The sequence below is a fragment of the Melanerpes formicivorus genome, unplaced genomic scaffold, assembly GCF_026170545.1.
Source record: "Melanerpes formicivorus ecotype bairdi unplaced genomic scaffold, bMelFor1.0.p_v2 SCAF_76, whole genome shotgun sequence".
Taxonomy (NCBI): Eukaryota; Metazoa; Chordata; class Aves; order Piciformes; family Picidae; genus Melanerpes; species Melanerpes formicivorus.
Genome location: NW_027142428.1, coordinates 1,436,520 through 1,456,614, shown reverse-complemented (window position 1 = coordinate 1,456,614; position 20,095 = coordinate 1,436,520). Strand labels below are relative to the sequence as shown.

The 20,095-nt window shown below is 44.4% G+C and overlaps 1 protein-coding gene across 3 annotated transcripts in view; it reads right to left on the bottom strand.

Annotated features, from left to right (window-relative positions):
• LPP (LIM domain containing preferred translocation partner in lipoma) overlaps positions 1–20,095 on the bottom strand; it is a 361,386-nt gene that overhangs the window by 253,273 nt on the left and 88,018 nt on the right. For all 3 annotated transcript variants that reach the window (XM_068164007.1, XM_068164009.1, XM_068164008.1), the window contains one exon: positions 8,440–8,501. The gene's annotated coding sequence lies outside the window, so the exon portion shown is untranslated. The remainder of the gene's footprint in view (positions 1–8,439; positions 8,502–20,095) is intronic.

Sequence of the window (20,095 nt, the reverse complement as noted above, 5' to 3'; positions counted from 1 at the left end):
AACCTCCCTTCCGGTAGCTGTAGAGAGCAAGAAGGTCTCCTTTGAGCCTCCTCTTCTCCAGGCTAAGCAACCCCAGCTCCCTCAGTCTCTCCTCATAGGGCTTGTGCTCCAAACCCCTCACCAACTTTGTTGCCCATCTCTGGACACCTTCTAGCAAGTCAACATCACTTTTAGGAGAAAAATCTAAATCCTTATGGCTTTCCACTAGATCCTGAAAGTATTTTTGTTAGAAACTACCACCCCATCACTAACATCATTTGTAGGTGTGGAAGGCTGATTTCTAGTTCCTGAAGTGCCCATGTAGACTACACACCCCAGGAGGCACCACTGCCCCAGTGCACCAGGGACTCCCAGGTGGCACAGACTGAGGAAATGTGGTTGGCTACACGACTGACCCAAAAGAGGGGGAAAGAACAGGATACTGCATACCAATCTGCAACCCCTCTGCATATGCTACAGCAGTAACTCCAAATACAAAATTTTCAGCACTTTTACAACAACTACTTTTCACTGATGTACATATCCACACTCAGAAATACTCAACCAGAGTCTTATTTTCCACCCCAAAGAGTTCTGCTAGAAAAGGTTCAATTTGCCCCAATCAAGGGTGAACTTAAGCATTAGTTAAAATATTTTTTTTCAGATTGACACCATCAGCACCAAAATGGGGGAAAAAGCTCTTTAGGTAATCTGCCTCCAAAGGCAGGTACTGACCTTTCAGTTGTGTTATTACCTTTTTGTTTTTAATAAAGCTAACATTTAAAATACTGTTACTTTTCAGCCAGTGCTGCTGGGAGAGAGGGAGGGAAGGGAGCTGGGGGCCTGCTCGCACAATCACACAGTCAATCTTACTATGGCTTAATTTTCAAATGAGGAATTTGGTACTAAACAACCTTTTCTTTGTACACAAACATTTTTAATTTCATGCCCTGATAATCATACATCTGTTGGAGCTCTTTTTCCATCCACTGCAGTAGCGATAAGAAAAGAAAAACCATCACGCTAACAGTGAATGTGGTTTGTCTGGAAGGAAACATAAGTAATAACCTCTGTTCCTCTGCAGGATGAGGGAGGGGGATGGGATGGGATGGGATGGGATGGGATGGGATGGGATGGGATGGGATGGGATGGGATGGGATGGGATGGGATGGGATGGGATGGGATGGGATGGGATGGGATGGGATGGGATGGGATGGGATGGGATGGGATGGGATGGGATGGGATGGGATGGACCTTCAAGATCATCGCATCCAAACCATCATCCAACACTACCTAATCAACTAAACCATGCAACCAAGCACCCTATCAAGTCTTCTCCTAAACACCCCCAGTGGTGGTGGCTCCACCACCTCCCCGGGCAGCCCATTCCAATGGGCAATCACTCTCTTTGTGAAGAATTTCTTCCTAACATCCAGGCTGAACCTCCCCTGGCATAGCTTAAGACTGTGTGACAAACACACAGCGATGCCTTTCCCACTGGCCCTGCTGGTAGACCTTGCTGCTACCAGCCCCTCTTCCCTGGACACATTTGTCTAAGAGAGTGGCTTCACTGGATGACTTCTTTCAGATTTCCTGGTGGTCCACACCAGAAACAACTACCAGCTGCAGAGCCTCTCATGCCGTCATTGCCACACTCATCAGTCACCCACCCGCCACCTCTTTCCCTCCTTCACCCCTCTATTTTTGCCTCCGTCTCATCTCTCACTAGGGTATTACTGTGAGAGGTGCAACAGCAATGCCTCCACCTTCCCAAACCTCATTCCACCCATGAGACCCAGTGGAACTCAGTGTACCACTTTCAGATGTGTTCAGTTTCTGCTGTCCACATAGAAGAGCTAGCTAATGTGCTAATCAGGAGCGGAATTCAATATGTGATTATGCCCCTAAAAAGTTATTATCATCTCTTCAATAACATTAATGAAAGAGCTGAGGTTGTTTAATGGACATGCCAGGCTGAAATGCCAAGTTAATCAGGCCACAAGAAACACCCACAACAAAAAAAAAAAGATCATCAGATCTGACCTAAGGAAGAAAGATTTTACAATGAGACACTGGAAGAGGTTGCCCAGAGTCGTGGATGACCTATCACTGGTAATGTTTAAGATCAGGTTAGATGGGGCTTTAAGCAATCTGATCTAGTGGAAAATGGTAAGGGGGTTGGGCCAGATATCCTTAAAGCTCCCTTCAAATCCAAAACTTTATAGGATTTTATGATTACAAGATTTACTGTCTTGCATTGCCCACACTCCACTCTTCTGGACTGCTGATACACAGCTTTTGCCTTTTTTAGACTCCTCCTATTCCCATAGCTGTGCTGGGCCAACTCCAAATCATAAATATTGCACACATAAGACCTATGCAACAGTAACTCTGCAAGTTTTAATAAGCAGTGAGAATCCATCTGAAGCCCCAGGCAATGTGGCACAAAGACATTATGGGCAGAGGTACCTTGCTCTGCTACACCTGAGACTCCTCTCTGACCTTTAAAGCACAGTTACCTGCAAGAGCTCTCCCTTGTCTTTATCATGAAGTGCAGTTGTTTGAGTAATCCACTTCAAGAGGACTTGTGAGTTAACAAATACCAATTAATTACTCTCCTTTTGCAGAGAAGCAAACAAAAGAACAGGAAAAAAAAGAACAGAAAAAAAGCAGTATCTTGGTCTAAAGTCACAGAAGGGAGTTCAGAGCACGAACACACTCCTTGACCTGGATTCAGAGTAATCAAAGCCACTGGGGAGGAGACCTTGGCATCCCTGGCACCCTGCCTCTTCCTCCTCCAGGAGTGACACCAACCCTGCCCTGCACAACAACCCCCTCAGCTCAACATGGATGTACAGGCAGCATTCAGATCTTTATTTTGCTTGTCCCCTCATGCCAAAGCAATAAGAATTTGAAGTGTTACTGTACAAGCCAGATTTTTATTATTATACAGGCAAATTTTACCCCAGTTGCCCTAAATGCAGAATTATACCAGAAGGCATCAGAGCTGTTCAGAGAGGGTGCTGTTTACAGCACTGCTGCTGTCGAGGTCCAAGCACACATGGCCAGCTGTCTCTGGAGATAGATGGCCATCCATTTCTGCAGTCCCACCAGAGCTGCTATCACACACCTACATCACTAAAGTCTTGCAGAACAGCTATGCTGGAGAGCAATACCTAGGGTTGGTGTTGGGAAAACCATATTTAATCCCAAAGCAAAGCTTGTTCTCCTCAACCAGAGCATCCTTCCGTTTCCCTTGACAGGAGACAACTGCTTGCATTCCAACACCCAGTCTGTGAAAATGCCACCAGGCTGGATTCTCTGCCACTACAGCCTGCATGCATGTTATGGCCATACATATCAAAATCAAAGCATCCAACCTCCCAGTCACAGCAGGCTTGGGGGAAAAATATACTGAGGACACAAGGTCAAGGTGATCCAAATCAGGCTGTACCTAAGTCTAGGTGACCCTGATTGGCATGAATACAGGCATTGATCCATTCCATCTGTCAATATGCAAAAATGTTCAGCTCTGGCTTCTTCCGACCTCTAATCAAAGTGCATTCAGTCACACAGCTCTGCCAGAATTAACAGTAGAAAGGGAGGGGGAAGGAATAAAAAAAGACTTTGTTGAGCAAAAAGTACTCTGAGACACATTTGATGTAATAGTCATATGATTAACAAACTGTCACATCAAAGTTTTCTGCAAAGTAGGAACACTCTGACAGTTCATATTTTAAAAACTGACATTTTGATTCATTACTGTAAATAGCACTCTGTATTAAATATTGTGACAAGGCATACCGTGTATTTTTTGAGCTCTGTAACATTTAGGAAGTACTGGATTTTTTAATTTAACTTCTTTTTTTCTTTTTTTTTTTTTTAAAGCATGTATAATATCAAAAGCAGTTAAAGCAGAACTCCAAGAAAGCTTCTAGAGGAGAGAACCATTATTTCTGAAATAACCTACTTTGCCGCCGTCATTTCAAGCACTGCTGGGAACTTGGGCCCACAAGGATCTTAATGTACTGTTTGCATAATAAAATAGGGAATTGTCTCATGGAACAAAAGAGCTATAAGGAAAGTGGCTACATTAAATAATGTAAAATTACTCACTAGCAGACCGTCCTGAAGTTGGCATAAAAGGGAGAACGCTAAAAGGTGCTGAATTGCCACTCAGAACGTCTGAGAGTGCAGGTTCATAACCAAGACAAACAACGTGGCATCCAAATGTGCATCTTACTTATCCCCTCAGTCTTTAGCAGCACATTCTACTCTCTCCTTTGTCTCAACACATTTATAAAGAATAGAAGTGACTAAATGGGCAGAAATGATGGTTGGGGATAGACAGGCAGCAGGACCATCTCTTCCAGCAATGGTACAAACTCAGACTGGTGAACCTGCTCATGAAAATCACTCCCAAGTTCAGTTGTTGTCTCTGAGTGTTGTGGGAAGTGGACAATTTCTCAACAGCTCTGTTTTGTGGACTTGAACTGTGAGCTCTTATGGACAGAAGGCATCTCTCCTTGTGCAAGGAGATCTTAACCAGTCTCACGGGACCTGATGAAACCCAAATGTGGGTAGAGAGCTACTATCAACCCTTACAACCTAGCACAGCTATGCCCTCTCCCCAGGCAGAGGCAGGGCACGCAGCACTCCCTTGCTGCCACAGCAAGTGGGAAGGGCTGCCTAGATGGAGCTATCAAGCGTGTCTCCTTGTACAGGGGTCCACAGCAGAGCAGCTCAGATGCATGCATGAACCAAAACCATTCAATCCCCTTACCAGCTCATGGATCCCTGTCCTTAGATCACCAGTATAAAGGAGAACAGGACAGGACCCAGAAGCAACGATGGAGGATTTTTTGCATTTCCTCAACAGCAGCCTGCATGATAAACTAAAAATAATCACTCCAGCTAACACAGAATGGCCTGACAGAGCAGCAGAGGAGTGCCAGAGGCTGCTTAGCCTGTCTGCAAGACACTCAGGTGTTATTAGGACTGCAGTCAAGTACTTTAGAAAGAAAAATGGTTACCATTACCATTACTTGCAGCCAGTTAGAAATGGAGCTCTGAGCTTAGCCTACTGAGAGAGTGGATATGCTGCCACAAACACAAGCCTAGAGTCTTGTCTGGGATGCAGTGAGGCAGCCATGCACACCCAAGAGGGATCACAAGGTCTGAATCCAGCACAGCCTGCATTTCTCCAAGAAGTACTGCACACCACTCACATGCTGGAAATCTCGTGGATGTGTTTGCACGCCAGCAAGTGTGGTAGTAGCAGTGGTCTAGTCAGACATCAGCAGCATACTGGCACCACTATAATTTGTCCATTCACCAATATGTTTTCCTAAAAACGCCCATATGCTTTTCCTGCAGCTCCCATATGCTTTTGCAAAGAGAAACAAAAACATTTTGTTAGTTGTGAGCGATTGATCGCCACATATTTCACAGAAGTCAAGGAGAAAAACAACAACAACAAAAAGCAGTCAGCTGCTTCCCCCTCCCTTTCCTCACTGTTCACAGAGAGAACTGTGAAGAGCAGGAAAAAAAACTCAGCCCACAGCAAAATACACACACAGCTCATTTTTTTGCACTGCAAGATATTCTAGGAATTACTGGAGGAATCTTCATTAAAAACAAGCTATGAAAGATCTGGCAGCCGGTGGCATACCAGACAGTAATTCAGTGTTGGGTGTTCAGCTTCAGGTTCAGCGCTAGCTCGGGTCCTCACCACGGGTAGCACAGCCCACAGGAATCCAAGGTCCCAGAGAAACACATGAAATGAGTCTTAAGAGTGGGGAGGCTGTGAAAAAGAAGTTATAGCCTTTCTGATTCATGGGACAGCTCATTTGATGCCAAATCTATCTATACCTGCAGGTATAAAGCTCTCTCTCTTGGGCTTCTGAGGGAGGTGCTGCCTTGCTAATGCAAATCCCAAAGCAGTAAGAATGTTGAGGGGAGCAGGCAGGCTGCTGGGTTCAACTGGGAGCAGGCACGTGGGTGTACAAATATGCGTGTGTCAAGGCTGGAGCATGTGGGAACCGTAGATGTTTAGTCAGAGGCTCATTAAGAAATGTGGCAGAGCCAGGGCCAGGCGTTCAAAGAGCAGCAGTGTGAAACATTTCTCTGGAGAAAGATTAATGTGTGTTCTTCTTTACACAAATAAAATTAAAGAGAGAATCATGCTATAGACAAATCAATTAACTTCTAAGAAGCCAAGGGCACTGCACACAGACAAGAAGGGAAAAGCTTTGTTACAGGGACACAAGTAGTGTACAGCCTTTCTTCCCTGGGAAAGAAATTTGGCTACTGCTGCATGGACTTCCCCTGTTAGCCTTGTCTTGTCACATTCACTGCTACAGGAACACAGCTGCTACCTTCCCAAAATGACCATACACATACCTATATACTACTATACTCTTATGCATGAAAGGCTTGGGATCATCTTTGTGAAGACTGTGACAAATACGTGAGGGTATTCGCCAAAAGACTACTGCACTGCTTGATTTGGCAGCCTCAGCCTTAAGGTAGGAGTATGAGATCAGCCTCAGCATGGGACACCCAGAACAGCATGCACCTTTCTACCAGAATAAAGACTTTCCACAGCACAGTCTCACATTCTACAGCTCTCCCACAAATGTAACTAAGAACACACTTTGCAAAGTTAATGTTTTCTTACAATGATCTAATCTCACACAAAGCCTAATGAGAGGCCAGATGCAATAGGTCAAGAGCCCAGTTTCTTAGAGAAACAAAGCAGAAAACCCAGTCAAGAGAAGAGAAATGAGTCTCTTGTGCAGGACACAGAGTAAAAATCCATTTGACGGAGACAGCTTGCTTGGCAAGATACATTTGATGATACGTTTCTGTCCTGAGAAGAGCTGTAAGCACCTGAACGACTTCAGCTTTGAATAGAAAGCAAACCTAATGCTGTGTCACTTAGTTAACAGTTTATAAGAATAGGCTTCTTACTAGATTTCATATTTACAGCTACCCATTGGGACAGCTTATTAGATTTATCCAGGAAAGCTGCCACAGAAAGACTGAGACTAACAGCAAAGCTGCCATTAATCTTCCATAACCCAGCAACTGGGAAGAGCAGGCCTTGAACCAAATTCTGCTGTCTTGCTATTAATCTCCTGTCCTCTACTTATTAATCCCTTGTCTGTCTTTGTCTTTCAACAATTATTAATGTCCCCAACTGTTTGCAGTAAACAGGATGCTGAAATCTCATCTCCAGCTAGCTGTAATTTACAAGGGGAAAAAAAATATCACAAAAAGAGAGTAAAGGAAGAAGGGAGGGATGTGTGCTGTGTATCCAAAGGGCAGAATGAAAACACATTTATATTCAGTGACACAACAGGGTGAAGAAGCACTCCCAGTTCTGCTGTGGCAGGTGTCTTAGGATTCTCAAGTCAGGTAATATCAAGGCAGATAAAGTATCTCCATTAGTCAAAATCATGAGAGGGTAGCAAAAGAACGAAACTTAGCACACCTCCCACGTGTCACAATGGGTTGCTCTGAGCCCACACTGGCTTATAATGCTGGCCCCATGCACATGCCATGCGTGGTCTTCTGGTGCTCTCACCAGGCTGAGGAAACCATCACTACCACACCCTCCAACGCCATGTGTCCTCCTGGAGAAGTTCATAGCCACTGAACAGTTACACACCAGCTACCAGCTATCCTTGTTCATTCACTATCTGCTTCTCAACAAGCCTACTTGCTGCTTTCTTCCCTCAGTTGCCATGACTTTCCCAGCATCTCTTTTGCTTCCTGGCATGGCAAACCTGAGAGGCTTGAGGACGGACCTACTGTCCTGACACTGTGATCTTACCCTTACTGCAATCAAATCCTCATATCCTGGGATGGTGACGGAGTACAACTCATGTCCTACACATAATCCAGCAAGAGATCCTTACAAGACTTTGGGGTAGTTTATCAGGGTGATGCTTAAGTCACAGTTAAGTATCTCCAGTGAATTTAATGGAACTTACAATTCTGAAGAACTAATTACTTGGCCTCTCACATAGGTTTCTATTCAAGTTATTCCTAATAGGCTTAGATTCTTTATTAGTTTTGCCCACTGAAGCTAGTAACAGTCAGCTCTCCTCCATCAGCTGGAAGCTTACCCTGGCCATAGAGAGGCACATCATGGATTGGGAGTGAGCTCAAGTCCACCAGCAGGAAAAGTTTGTTCAAAAAGCAGTCAAAGTAATATGGCCCACAGGAGCACACAATCATTCCCATGCAATACCCCCATTCCCAGGAGAAGCTGCAGATTGCTGCTTCCACAGCTGGACCCACCCCTGGCCTCCTGGGCTAGCTTGGCCTCCTACTATCCCAGCCTTTGGAGAAATGCCCATCATTTGGTCAACAGTTGAACATGGTCCCAGGATCTTCCCATTCTCTCTAAACCCAGCAGTTAGCAAAAGCCCCAGGACCTGATCTGTTCCTCACCTGGAAACAAGGCAGTGTCAGGCACGTAGATGGACGTATGGACAGGCTCTTCCAAGGGACCTCTGCAGGTGTAAACAGAAAAGCCAGAATCAGTGTTTTGCTCCTGGTCAAAACAGAAAGTAAATCAAGGCGCTGTGACACGTCACCAAGAAAATAGCTCCAGAAAGGCCTGTAACACCAGCGGCCTTCCTGTATGGAGCAGACCATAGCTTTTTTCCCCCTCTCTGATACATCTCATGTGTCAGTCTGTCCCTCTTGACCCGTATAAGGGCTTTTCACATGGTAGCAGGACAGATTACATCTGAGCAAGTGTCAGGGTGACTGAGCTTTATTTGGGAGAGAAGCTATTTCTTTTAAATCACTGTAGAGCTGGTGAAAGGCACTGACGTAAGGGCTGCAGGTAACAAAGTCTTTCTCAGAGCCTCACTATACACCCTTTTGCCTCTCATGCCTAAAGGGCCTCTTCTTCCCAAGCCTCCTCCACCCCTCAGACCAATAACAAATCATCCTCACAGCACTGGCTTTGCCATGCAAGCACCAAGAACCACCAAAACTGAGATGGGATACACTAAACACACAGCAACCGTAGAAAAAGCAGCAAACCTACCTCCAGCTCTAGTTTCCTTCTGGGTGCCTCTAAAGACAACCAGTTAAAAAGAAAACATGGGGGTTTTAAGTTACCACAAGCTGCTTTCAACCATCAGCCTTTCATACTTCCAGCTTATTGATCTCTGAGCCTACTCTGGTGTTTTTTATTTCCTTTCATCTCAGTCCAGGAGTAAAATAAGGAAGCTTAAAGAACACTAGTGATGATTAGTCAAAGGTCCAGTCCACCTCCACCTGCCTCAGCTCTCCCAGCCCACCACGCTCCTGGCTGCCCCAGGTCACCCCCTAGCTCTTCCTAACTGCACTCTCACCCATCCTAAAGCCTAATTATGTCTCACCAAACACAGCTGAGATTAGCCAAAGAGCTAAAAAAAAGAATCATTAAAAGACAGCAAGGGGAGACCAGGCTGAAACTCATTAGCCCCACCATTAGCTAAGGAGACCTGGGTCTGGCAGGGCAGCAGATTTGCTGTCCTGATCTGCAGGGGAGGAAGGCAAGCTCAAGGGAAGAGAGCTGCGGCAGTTGCTTCAGATCCACACCGAAGTACAAGCAGCCCAGAGAAACTTGCTGAGGATGTGGCCACACAGACACTAGATATTCCTTTCATATTCACCATGGCAAACAATTAATGTTAACATTTTTGCAAGCGCTGTAAGCCTGTATCAAGTAACAGCAAAGCAGCAGACAGGTGTCCTGGCCACAGAGGAGATAGCATATGTGAGCAGCTTGGAATTTATTATTATTGTTATATTTTAAAGGGGGAAACAAATCCCAGAGAATTCTCTGTGCATGATACATTTTCTGCTCCATGTTTGATGTTGCTTTCAGACTGAAGACTTCAAATAGCTGACGCTAACCTGTGCCTCAAGCCTTCTTTAAACTAATGCCCCTTATGTGACCAGAAATGAATGCATGGTGAATCATTTATGCCACACACTCTGGGGGCCATGAATGGTGGTCCATGTCTCACAAGCACCACACAGACACAAATACACTGGGGGAAAGGGGATCCTAGCCCTCCCTGCATTGCAGCATGGTAATTCATCTGTAGTGCCTTTGCAGTTTTGGAACGGGAGAGCAGAAGCTGCAGGCCAACAGCCCAACCACAAGCAGTCAGGGAACAACATAACTGCTGGGCTTTTCTGCAAAGTATGTAGATCTATACATATAGATAATCTGCATAGGCTGCACTTCCACTCTCTCTGCCTGCCTTTGGGAGATTCCTAGGAGAAGCTGCATTTTAATTTTACAAGCTGCAGTCAAGGGAATCTGATCTTAACAGTAAGGGAAAGAGAGCAACCCAAAGTTACAGACTTTGGGGTATGTGGGTCCCAGCTCTTCCCTTCTTTGCTGACATTACTGCTTCCAGGATCTAAATCAAAACCCCACTTAACTTCAGACAGGTTGCAATTTGCATCTAAAGTGCTGCCTAAGCCTAAACTATAATAAACAGATACAGCTCCAGTGAAATCGAAGGAGTTATTCTGATTTTGTCTTGTTATGGATCCACAGACCCATAAACATTACAGCTCATCCAACCTCCAGCTAAATATCTTCTAATAGAAGACCATTATCTTTGTCAGATTGATTGGGATAACTTGTTTAAAGCACTCTTGAAGACCCATTAGCATCGTTGGCTTTTGATGGTTGCATTTTAACAGTAAACCCCAGCAGCTATTAAACACTTGAAAAAGGCATGTTAACAGTTTACAAACAAACCTGGAGTGGAGATAGAGCTATGGTTTGGGATTTTCATTGGGAAACTGGTAAAATGGAGGGAGTCAAGATAACAGAAACATTAAAAAGAGCTGTGTACATACACTGAAAAATCAGCCACATTTTTTGACAGATAATGAATTAAACATAAGGATAGGGGAAGCAAAACCATGTTAAAAGAACCCAGAAAATTAGTGCTAGTAGTATTTTGTTACAATCAGACAGACACACCCCTGGCAAATCAAAGACAACAGAGAAGAAGGGATAAGGAGGGATAGTCTCCACTACTGCTTCAGCAGCAAAGCTCAATTCCCAGTAGCAAACAAAACCTCAGGCTTCTCAGGTACAGGCAGAAAGTCACAGAATCACCAAATCACCAAGGTTGGAAGAGACCTCAAAGATCATCAAGTCCAACCTGTAAAGTCATCACAGTCTGCCACTGTCACACTCCATGGTACTGTCCTCCCATACCAAAGTGCTACTAAACTGTGAGAACAGTTCATCTGAGAGGCTGGAAGACACTCAAACACGCTGCATACTGCTCCCCAGAGCTGTTTGCTCAGCTGTATCTGCAGGAACGGCCCATCTGGGACAATGATCACACATGCTTCTCTTGCACTGCAAATCTATAGTCAAACCACAAGTACCCAAGCATTCAGGGCACCAAGAGCACCCAGAGAGAGGTAAAGGACAGCCAGTATTTGAGCAGACTGGGGCTTGTCTGCCCCTCGCCCAGGCCCTTGCCATGCACAGCATCTCCAACAATCAATAGGCAGGTTTACTCTTTCACTGACAAGGACCCTCCTTCCACCAACCCAATCTCCCCACCAGTATGTAGGAGCTTTCCAGAGAGACCAAAGAGAACAAACGTCAGGCACAGCTCAAATAAGCACCTGCATCTACAAACAACAGATTAAATTCTCAAGCTACAAAACTATGTTTTAGCAAAAGTGCAATTGAACTCCATGTACTTGTTACATTTCTAAATATAGTCCAGTTGTCAAGACAACAAAGAGACTGATGGATCTCTAAAGTGTACTGTATCTATTTAATTGTCAGCATTTCAAACTGACTCAAGGAGGGGGAAAAAATGCTGCGTGATAAGTCTAATCGTCATGGTTACCACTGGCTAACCCCATAATAAAAATATATATATTCTAGCAAAATGTGCCAAGCCATGTGAGGAGCAGATGGGAGACATTCTCAATACTGCAACAGCCTCCACTGGAAAACTAAAGTTGAGGAAGAATGTGAGAGACTTTACAGAGATCTCAGACACAACAGACATCGTGGGCTGCATCTTCGCAGTCGTTTAGCAGCAGTCTCTCAGGCTTTTCCACTGCCCTTATTTGCCCCACGCATACTAGGACAACCCATGGGGCTGGGGCTGCCTAAATTGCAAGCATTCCTGTTTGGGGATCTCATCCCTCACCCAGAAAAAGCCTCAGATGTGAGTTGTTACTCCTTAACTGTCCTTTGCAAAATCTCATGTGCCACTTCCTTGGATCTGTACTCCCACCCTCGTTTGCTTCCTCTCCTCCCTCTGGGCACTCACATGCGAGCTCGCAAGCATTGCTCTGGGAGGAGACTGCTACAGCCTGGCCCTTCTGCTCTGAGATTAACAGCTGAAGTGAGGGCTGTGTCCAGCCTTGGAGAACAGAAGCTAGTGAGAAGAAACAGGCCACAATATATTGCAAACACACCAGCCTCAGGCTGAGCTGGGAAATGTCGCCCACCCCCAGCCAGCCTCTGCACTCCATTGAACAAGCACAATTCAACAGCATGAAGAGTACCAACATTCAGGTGAGATTCTTTCCAAAAAAGCCCTCAGACTCAGGGGGGTTTATGTGGAAAACCTCCACAGCGACACGCTAGATATATACCTGCAAATAAAATGATTGTGGTTTTCCTTCCCTGACCAAAAATCATTCACTTCTGTTCAGTTCTTGCTTTTCTTTCAGTAAACTAAAGTTGAAGTTGCAGGAGAAAGGCACAAGTTTCATCTACATATAAAAAGCAATGGAAAACAACTCATGTTCACCTGGTGAGCACTGATGTCAATGAATGGTCAGGTTTCCAATTAGTCTGAAGCTTTCCCATTATTTTTGACAGAAACCAAATCAAAGTTGAATCATCCTTAAAAATCTCCCCCAAAACGTTTCACTCCTTTGCACAGATAAAAGCTCTGCATCTCTGCTGTCAAACGCTTTCATGGAAGCCATAAGGCATTGCCTAAAACTATCTTCAGGAGAGCCACAAAAGAAAATTCAATCTGGTTGGAAAACACTACTTTAAGAGAAACATCACTTTCCAGGCGCCTCAAGCAACACGTTTGAGTTCGTGATATTTTCCCTGGAGCTTGCCCCCGCTCATCACGAAGATGAACAATTTCTGAACTCCAAAGAGGAGATTGTTGGTGATGTAAAGTGAGCTTTTGCACCTTCCAATACTCTCACCGTGTGGTTCACCCCGGGGCACTGCTTCACTGAGTGGTCTATGCAGAGAGACCAGCAGTGAGCATCAAAACAGAATCACAGAATGATAGAGGTTGGAAGGGCCCTCCAGAGGCCATCTAGTCCAACCCACCCTGCCAAAGCAGGATCACCTAGGGCAGGCTGCACAGGAACATATCCAGGTGAGTTTTGAAAGTCTCCAGTGAAGGAGACTGCACAACCTCTCTGGACAGCCTGCTCCAGTGCTAGCTCATCCTCACAGTAAAGAAGTTTCTCCTCATGTTGAGGTGGAACCTCCTGTATTCCAGTTCATATACATTATTCCTTGTCTTATCCCTGGGCACCACCAAAAAGAGACTGTCACCTTTATCTTGACACCCACCCCTCAGATATTTATAGACACAGATCACATCCCCTCTCAGCCTTCTCTTCACAAGACTAAACAGCGCCAGTTCTCTCAGTCTTTCTTCACAGGAGAGATGTTCCAGTCTTGTAATCATCCTCATAACTCTCTATTGGACTCTCTCCAGTAGATCCCTATCTCCAACAGCATAGAACTATTGTTTCCAGGGTCTGTGTCAGAATTACTTCAAATACTACTAAGGTTAGGAGCTAAAAAGGAGTCTTAGGCACACAGAAGCCTACGCCTCTATTAAAGCCAAATGGACTTAGAGGCACCTGGCTTTTTACAAGTACTTGGGTACCACCCAAAGCAAAGAAGCATCAGTGTTTCATCCCTAGGTGCCTAAATCATTTTGAAATTAAGCACTACTCATGAGGAACCTCAAAGAGATTACAGCCCTTCTGAATGCTGTATCCAGAGCTTAACTGAGCTGAAATCCCAAACAACCAAGAGCTTCCAGTCATGCACTGATACACATTTCAACATCATGCAAGCACAGGAACCTAACTTTGCCTTTCATGTTACTGAAAGTGCTGGCCTAGGGCACCAGGCCCTCACGGTTATGGCCTTGAGACAACTATTACATTCTGTTCTAACAAAGTATGCGCTCTCTGGAGCTAACTCCCCAGGATAACTCCTTTGCTTTGGCACAAATGGATTCATTTGGTTGAGCTAAAAGGATGTTCCCTTGCATCATTTTCATCTTTTTTCTTTTTCTTTTTTTTGTAAGATGGAGAAACAGTTAATTTTGCTAAATGAGTGCTCTGTTGCCATGACTTCACTGCAGACATACACAAAGCCATCAAGCTCCTTTTCCCTGGGCGTTGTTTCATTTAAACAGGTATTTGATCATCTTGATTCTCTCTCTTTTCCTAACATCTGGATTTCCAGCAATATCTCACAGTCAGACAGATACACAATGGTTATAGCTACTCACTAAATGAAAGCAATATTCTTGCACACCTTCATCCTCTCACAATCCAGCTCTGACAACTGTGCCAGCATGCCCTCTGTGACTCTGGAACACAGGGCAGCGCTGCCTGTAACAACACTCAGCAAAACTCTCCAAAGGAATCCCTAAGTTTAAGAGATTAGTCCCTGAAAGTCAGAATTCCCACACTCTTGACAAGAGCCAAAGGACAGCTCCATCCTGCTCACTGTCAAGCCAGGCTACTACAGCCCAAGATTTTGTCCCTGTCTAAAACCAGAAGCCTAAGTTAAAGTCTTTCTCACTGTCTCAGTTTCTCAGGCAGATGAAGAAGGCTTCACATACGAGTCATCTGCCTCCATGGGCTGTTGCAACATTGGTGAAGTTAATATTCATGGACTCCACTGGGGATTAACAGCATTATAGACTTTACTGAGGTAGCGGGACTTTTCTTTTTTCTTCTTTAATGTTTGCACTGAACAGACAGACTAAGTCAAAACGGCATCTGTAGCCTGCAGCCATTATCCCAGTAAATGGCTTATTACAGCATGCAGCCTACCAGCTCACCTCCATCCTGGCTCACTTAAATGCATGTAGGTGGAAGTGCTGCTCATTCCAGAAAACTTTCTTTTTCACTGCCTCTGTCTCTGATGGAGACTCTTGATAGCTGGGCGTATAAGACAGGGCTTAGGATATAAATACTTCAGTATGAGCTTGTTGTTTGGTACCTATTTATGACAATCACAGAACAATTACTTCCCATCTAAGATTAATTCCCATCTCTTCCAAAAAGGCTGAAGCAGAGTGAATCTTGTCTCAAGACTTCCAATTTCCTGATGAGTCACAGCAGATCCACTACAATAAGCTCAATACTTCAATCAGACTGTTTCTTACTCAGGTGTACTCAATACATTACTAAGATGTGGAGTGTGCTATTTTAAGGGCTAGTTTCAGGCATTGTATGCATAATGCCTTCTCATCTGAACACATGCTTTCTCCTGGAGGAGACAGATGCCTGCCCCCTGCAAATCAAACAGATAAATAAACACTACAAGGGCAGAAAGTGAAGAATGGTACATTTAATGCACAGATTTTCACAACATGCAGCCCTTCAATCACTAGCCCTCTATCCCACTTCAACAGTTCATTCCCTGCCCTTTGGCAATAAAATTACTTATGTGACAACAGCATCTGACAAGAAGAAAACATTCACAGACTGCACGGGTTGCAACAAGTCCACAGCGTCTTGCTTTCTTGGTTCTAGGGCCAAGAATCCTACATTTATTTTTCCGCCCCAAGGAGCAGCTCTGCAGCCCTGTACGAACCCTCAACTGTCCCCAGTTCCCACGCCACCCACTCACAAGCTCCCAGGCTCCATGGAACAGGCAGAAGACACCTGATCCACACTCTGAAGCAGCAACATAAGTTATAGGGACCAGCAAATGCCCTCTGGGCCTCTTTATTTACTTAATTTAACAAACTCTCAGATCTAGTTTACTGTGTCAGGTGGGCAGTTGATCCCATACAGGTCATCTGAGGCTGCGACAGGTTGCGCTCTGCATTGGCCCGACCACCAGTAAACTGCAGTGAAAACCACCTCACCCAAGAAGACTGTGAAGAGCAGAGCAACGGTCACATCCCCCTGAACAACACACAGGCCTAGGTTCTCACAAGCAATGCAGTTAGAAGCTCCTAGACACCAACAGAAAACTCATGGCTATGATGATAAATAGGTTAAAAACCAGAACATGAGGGTGAGAGAGACCAGGTACAGAGACAGACAGCTATGCTCTTGCTTTTAGAGTTGCCATTGTGCCATCAAGGGCATCAGCTGCTGTAAAAGCAGTTACTGCACAGACACCACCTCAAGACTACTCTTAAGCTACTCATTAAGAGCAGAATTACCCATGGCACAACTGGACTATGCAAATAGTTTCTATGCAAACAGCAGCAGTGCCAGTTTCTGCCAAGCCCATGCTAAATTGTTGCAAGTGACTCCAGCTCAAATGTTCTTAAGTAAGAAAGCGTAACCAAGTGAGGTGATGTGTAACCATGGCCTCACATTTGTCTCACCAGCTCTCCAGTGGTGAACAAACCCAAAATCAGATATAAAGACCTGTCAATGTCTCTATTCTTTCTTCCTCCTTGGAAAAACTTATACATAAATTCAAATTTTATGTGAACAAAAATGCAGAACATTTGGGATCTCTGCAATGCCCTCAGGGTGTTGGTGTAATTGAACTGTCAAAGCAACACAAAGGGCATAGCCACTGACACTCCATTAAAGGCAACAGACCCTCCAAGGCTCAGCGGCTCCTCAGTGGCTACTTTGAAAGTGTCACATTTATCTACAAAACCTCAGGGCACTCCAGAACATTAAACTAGCTTCACCAAATCTGTGGGGATGTAAAGGGCAAGCAGTGAAGGACTCTTCACATGGCCACAGCCAATTTGGCCAAATAGGCAGAGATGAGCTCTAAGTTCAAAACGCAGCAAATCTCCTCTGGAGTAGGCTCAGTTAGTTAAGATCACTTTAATTGAGGGGAGGATACCCAACTGAATTTTCCACATTTCAATGAAACACTCATCCATGAAACTTCCATGAAACACAGTTCCATGAAATATTCTCTCAGCCTGGGTCTTTATGGAACAGGCAGTAGGCTCCACAAGATCTACCAATGACATTCACTTTGAGATGCAGGTGACAGAACAACAGCTCCGAACACATACAACCCCCCTAGCAGGAATTTCAGCATCCATTCTCTCTATTTTAGAGTACCTGTGACAAAGTTTCTTGAGCAAGTTTGGACGGGGCTAGTCAGCATCCTTTCTAACAAGTTCAGAAACACACTAGACTGTGCATCTCTCTTCTTTCCCCTTGACAAGCAGCTCCTTTGAAGGATGTGTCAGGCAGCAGCAGAGATCGTGAGCTGATGGCCTCGGCTGGGCTGCAGGAAGTGCCTGAGGAGTCACTGCCTCAAGGCAGGTGCAAGTTACTTTCTTCAAAACTAGGGTTATGAATAAAGACAAAATATGGGACCCCTTTAACAAAGACAAGAGAAAACCCCCAAACAAAGAAAACCCCCTCAACTTAGGAGATCATTATTTTTAATTTTTTAATTGTTTTGTTGTTTTTTTAACCAGCAGCATTGCTGGTAGTACATGAGCCTGCAGGCTAAACTGACAAGTGATGATTTTTGGGCTCATCCTACGTTCTTAAAACATGTGGGACCGGGATTCTCCCTAGCCAGGCAGTGAAGTTTGCACGCCTTCCTAAAAAGCCATTTGGGAAGCCTCTAAATGCAGTAGGAGAAAAAAAAAAAAACAAAATAATCCTTCTTGGTCCACCCTTGCATTTCCCTCTCCTCCCATTAACACATGGGGAGAAGGTTGGCTTAGAGCAATCCAACATTTCCATTTGAATATGAATCACTCCTCTGGTGAGAAAACAAATCAGAAGCCCATTTCACATGAGCCTTATCTGAAGATATAATGAAAACCAGCACATCTAACAGAAGCAATGCTGGCTCAGACAAACAAACAATACCTCCATCCTAGAGGATCCCAAAGTGCTCTGTAAACACACAGAGGCGGGAACCTTTTAATCTGCCACTGAAACATGGCCATCTCTGGGTAAGCATTCAGGTCAGCAACACACCACAGCTCATGATGAAGGGAGGAACATCATCAAGCAGAAACTGTGTGAGAGTTTAGGAAGGCGTGATCCTTCAGTGGGAACTGGTCCACTCTACTGGAAAGTGGAAGTTGGTTTAATTTTGCTACATGTGACTCAAAATAGCATTATGTGGGCTGAGCACATGAATGCCAAGTGCACGCGATCTTGTACTTAAAAGTGACCAGCTGTAAAAAAGGTGGAAATCAAACCTGTGTATGCTGCTGCTCTCCAGTTTCTGGTTCAAAAGGTTACAGTAAACAGAAGCAAGGCAGAGATTTGATTTCTGAACCTGACTGGGGTTTACAAATTAATTTCTTATTGTCTATATGACTAAGGGATCAGGATTTTCTGCCTCTGGTTGAGCTGATAATCTTCAAATGGAGTTTAGGGTAAATCACTTCTCTCCCTAGCTCCCATTGAGGAATCAGAACAGGCTGAAAGAAAGCAAAGCATTACTTTGCAGAAACATTGAGATTTTCATCCTCTCTCTTTTGCCCCTTCTCTCTTCCCATCCTCCTGCTGTGCCCATGGTCCATGCTGTCACCTCAAGGGAGAGAGTCATGGACTGCTGTTGCAGCACTGGTCAACAGAGAGGTGATCCATCCTCAGGATTCTCACATACTACTGAAACAACAAAAAAGAGGTACAGAAACCCTCCAAGGAAGATACCCTGAGCAAGTGATCTGCACATTTCCACAGATAAATGTTTACTTTTCCTCCTGACAGCACCAGCGTCTTGCAGACTATTTACCTACATCTTGGAAACACCTGTTTAATCCTACAAACACATTGACAATTCACCTTGACTCAAAAGAATGGTTTTCTGAGCTCTGAGGAAGTAATGAACAATATTGTCACCTTTACCTTTTCTTTTTTTTTTTTCTCCTTTATTTCTTCTGACAAATTTCTGATAAAGCTTTTCTGAAAGCAGCTTGCTTAATCTTTTTCCATGTTGTATTCTATGTACAGCTGCCATTCCAGAAACGACCCAAAACTTGGTGCACAAATGCAGACAAGTCAGTTTGGCCTAATCTGCCTAAACCAAAAGCCAACTTCCCCTCATACTGGCTCAGCAACAGAGGTCCAAAGCCAGTAAGTTCATAGCACTTCTGAGGGGCTGACTCTTGGATGGGTTTGGGAGAGTTGTCTTCAGTGTTTTGGGACTGCACAATAATTCAAGGGAATTTAATTCCTTAGAAGGAACATGGATGGTGATACATTGATTTGGACAACCACTACCAAGCCATTTGACTATGGAAGTGACCTCTCTCCAACCACTCAGTTATGCTCTTACCAGCTAGAGACTTATCCTCATTTTAATTTAAACAGTAATTAATTTGGTTTTCCTGAGGGAAGGAGAATAATCAATAAACAAGGAGGGAAAGTTACAATGAGCTGCACATGATTTGCAGGTAAGTGAACTGACAGAGAATTCAGGCAAAAATTCATCTCTGATTCATCAAACAAGTGATTGAGATGTCTTAACAACAAGCTATGAAGAGAAGTAATTCTTCCTCTCCACCTCTTATTATTAGATGGATAAGATCACCACTGGAAGTGACCTTTTCTGCAAATCTCTAGATGATTTTTAAGCGTTGGAGACTTCAGGAAGCAAAACTTAGCTTAAAAAAAATGAACTAAACTGATTCAAAACCATTTTATTAAAGATTCCATCCTGCTTCCCTCTCATCCTCAGTTATTTAACATGAACTACCCACTAGAGGAAAACATCTCCTGTGCAGTTCTAGCTGAAGTCCCAAATCTGAAGATAGACGTGGTTACTACATTGCAGAAACTGAAGGAGAGACAAGTTGCTGAAACCAAGGGAGAGAGAGCAAGCCAGTAGCAAAACACGAGGAGAACGAAGGAGCTC